Source organism: Salvelinus sp. IW2-2015, unplaced genomic scaffold (assembly GCF_002910315.2).
Source record: "Salvelinus sp. IW2-2015 unplaced genomic scaffold, ASM291031v2 Un_scaffold2523, whole genome shotgun sequence".
NCBI classification, from domain to species: domain Eukaryota; kingdom Metazoa; phylum Chordata; class Actinopteri; order Salmoniformes; family Salmonidae; genus Salvelinus; species Salvelinus sp. IW2-2015.
The window spans coordinates 1,394-4,980 of NW_019943837.1; the positions used below are offsets into that span (position 1 = coordinate 1,394).

The 3,587-nt window shown below is 44.7% G+C and overlaps 1 protein-coding gene across 1 annotated transcript in view; it reads left to right on the plus strand.

Annotated features, from left to right (window-relative positions):
* Positions 1-213: 213 nt before the first annotated feature.
* Positions 214-3,587, plus strand: part of tmem131 (transmembrane protein 131) — a 14,700-nt gene continuing 11,326 nt past the window's right edge. Inside the window, exon 1 of the mRNA XM_070440414.1 lies at positions 214-360. The gene's annotated coding sequence lies outside the window, so the exon portion shown is untranslated. The remainder of the gene's footprint in view (positions 361-3,587) is intronic.

Below are 3,587 nucleotides of genomic sequence, written 5' to 3' on the forward strand. Positions count from 1 at the left end.
CTCTCCTTCCTGTCTGTCTCTCCCTTCCTGTCTTCTCTCCCTTCCTGTCCTGTCTCTCTTCCTTCTGCTCCTTCCTGTCTGCCTCTCCTTCCTGTCTGCCTCTCCTTCCTGTCTGCCTCTCCTTCCTTTGTCTGCCTCTCCTTCCTGTCTGCCTCTCCTTCCTGTTGCCTCTATCCAGGTTTACACCACGGACTTTCGCCTCCAGTATCCGGGAGCTGAACTAGTGACGGAAGGAGGGTCAGAGTTTGTGTTTGTCCTGAACGCCTCTCACCTTTTCACATGCTGGCCTCCTGCACAGAGACCCTCCCCAGACCCTCCTGGGAGCTGGAGCTGTATTGTCATCGTCTCCCTCGTCATGAGGTATACTATGTAACGACTCGCTAGGCGTGGCTGGCAGGATGGCAATGATGACAAACACAAACAAAGGGTCAACACAGTGTTATTAATTCCATGTGTAACTCTGTTGTTTTGTCGAACTGCTTTGCTTTATCTTGGCCAGGTCGCAGTTGTAAATGAGAACTTGTTCTCACCTGGCCCACCTGGTTAAATAAATGGTAATATAAAATAACACAGAGGCTTAAACCAGGCTAGGCTGGAACGTAAGGTTCAACACAGAAACTTCTTACGGCTGAGATCCCGTTAATGTTGACAACAGCCAGTGAAACTGCAGGGCGCCAAATTCAAAAACAACAGAAATCTCATAATTAAAATTCCTCAGACAAACAAGTATTTTACACCATTTTAAAGATAAACTTGTGTTAATCCACCACAGTGTCTGATTTCAAAAAGGCTTTAACGAAAGCAAACACAAACGATTATGTAGGTCAGAGCCAAGTCACAGAGAAAAACACAGCCATTTTCCAGCCAAAGAGAGGAGTCACAAAAAGCAGAAATAGAGATAAAATGAAATCACTAACCTGATGATCTTCATCAGATGACACTCATAGGACTTCATGTTACACAATACATGTATGTTTTGTTCGATAAAGTTCATATTTATATCCAAAAATCTCAGTTTACATTGGCACGTTATGTTCAGTAATGTTTTGCCTCCAAACATCGTTCCCCGGCCACATCGTTCCCCGGCCACATCGTTCCCCGGCCACATCGTTACCCGGCCACAACATTCCTCGGCCACACCACCTGGTTGTGGAGCGTGGTTGATGGAATGTATTAAGAAATATCTTATTTACAGACCCTTTGCTCTGTGACACTAAATTTATCTCAGGTGCATCCTGTTCCCATTAATCATCCTTGAGATGTTTCTACAACTTGATTGGAGTCCACCTGTGGTAAATTCAATTGATTGGACATGATTTGGAAAGGCACACACCTGTCTATRTAAGGTCCCACAGTTGACAGTACATGTCAGAGCAAAAACCAAGCCATGAGGTCAAATAATCTGACAGAGCTCCAGAGTTCCTCTGTRGRSATGGGAGAACTTTCCAGAAGGACAACCATCTCTGCAGCACTCCACCAATCAGGCCTTTATKGTAGAGTGGCCAGATGGAAGCCACTCAGTAAAAGGCACATGACAGCCCGCTTGGGAGTTTCGAGTCCGGACCTGAACTCGATCAAACATCWCTGGAGAGACCTAAAAATATCTGTGCAGCGACGCTCCMCATCCAACCTGACAGAGCTTGAGAGGATCTGCAGAGAAGAATGGGAGAAACTCCMCAAAATACAGGTGTGCCAAGCTTGTCGCGTCATACCCAAGAAGACTCGAGGCTGTAATCACTGCCAAAGGTGCTTCAACAAAGCACTGTTAGATTCTAAATAGATAAACTAGTAAAGTAAAGCTCAAACCAAGGTTATTCACCCACTGGGTCACACAGCTGCATAAGACAAAGACATGTTTCCTCCAGGACCAGTATTTATACCCCCTTTAGGCGGAGTCTCCTCCCTTTCTCTAAACACTACATCTTTGTTGTTAGGGCAGGAAGTTAAGTAATGTGGGTAATAAACTGTTCCTTCTCCCTTCATGTGACCTGATCTGACCTCGGCCACCATTCCTCACTAATCAAATCAAATCAAGTTTATTTTATATAGCCCTTCGTACATCAGCTGATATCTCAAAGTGCTGTACAGAAACCCAGCCTAAAACCCCAAACAGCAAGCAATGCAGGTGTAGAAGCACGGTGGCTAGGAAAAACTCCCTATCTATACCATGATGGATGGGGCAGACCAGAGTGATATACACAGTGTCTTGGTCTATACCCATGATGGATGGTGCTGACCAGAGTAATATACACCGTGTCTTGTTCTATACCATGATGGACGGCGACCAGAGTATATACACAGTGTTTGGTTCTACCCATGATGATCGGGCTGACCAGAGTAATAATACACAGTGTCTTGGTTCTATACCCATGATGGATGGTGCTGACCAGGAGTAAATATACAACCAGTGTCTGGTTCTATACCCATGATGGATGGGCCTGACCAGATAATATACAAGTGTCTTGTTCTATACCCATGATGGATGGGGCTGACCAGAGAGAATATACACAGTGTCTTGTTCTATACCCATGATGGATGTGCTGACCAGATTAATATACACAGTGTCTTGGTTCTATAACCCATGATGGATGGGCTGACCAGAGTAATATACACAGTGCTTGTTCTATACCCATGATGGATGGGGCTGACCAGAGTAATATACACAGTGTCGTGGTTCTATACAACCATGATGGATGGGGCTGACCAGAGTAATATACACAGTGTCTTGGTTCTATACCCATGATGGATGGGCTGACCAGAGTAATATACACAGTGTCTGGTTCTATACCATGATGGATGTGGCTGACCAGAGTAATATACACAGTGTCTTGGTTCTATACCCATGATGGATGGGCTGACCAGAGAATATACACAGTGTCTTGGTTCTATACCCATGATGGATCGGCTGGACCAGAGTAATATACACAGTGTCTTGTTCTATACCCATGATGGATCGGCTGACCAGAGTAATATACACCCAGTGTCTTGGTTCTATACCATGATGATCGGGCTGACCAGAGTAATATACACAGTGTCGTTGGTTCTACACCCATATGGATCGGGCTGACCAGAGTAATATACACATTTCTTGGTTCTATACCCATGATGATCGGGCTGACCAGATTAATATACACAGTGTCTTGGTTCTATACCATGATGGATGGGTGCTGACCAGAGTAATATACAAGTTGTCTGGTTCTATACCCATGATGGATCGGGCTGACCAGAGTAATATACACATGTCTTGTTCTATACCCATGATGGATTGTGGCTGACCAGAGTAATATACACAGTGTCTTGGTTCTATACCCATGATGGATGGGCTGACCAGAGTAATATACACCAGTGTCTTGGTTCTATACCCATGATGGATCGGGCTGACAGAGTAATATACACAGTGTCTTGGTCTACCCATGATGGATGTGCTGACCAGATAAATATACACAGTGTCTTGGTTCTATACCATGATGGATGGTGCTGACCAGAGTAATATACACAGTTCTTGGTTCTATACCCATGATGGATTGGTGCTGACCGGAGTAAATACACATGATTCTTGGTTCTATACCCATGATGGATCGGGCTGA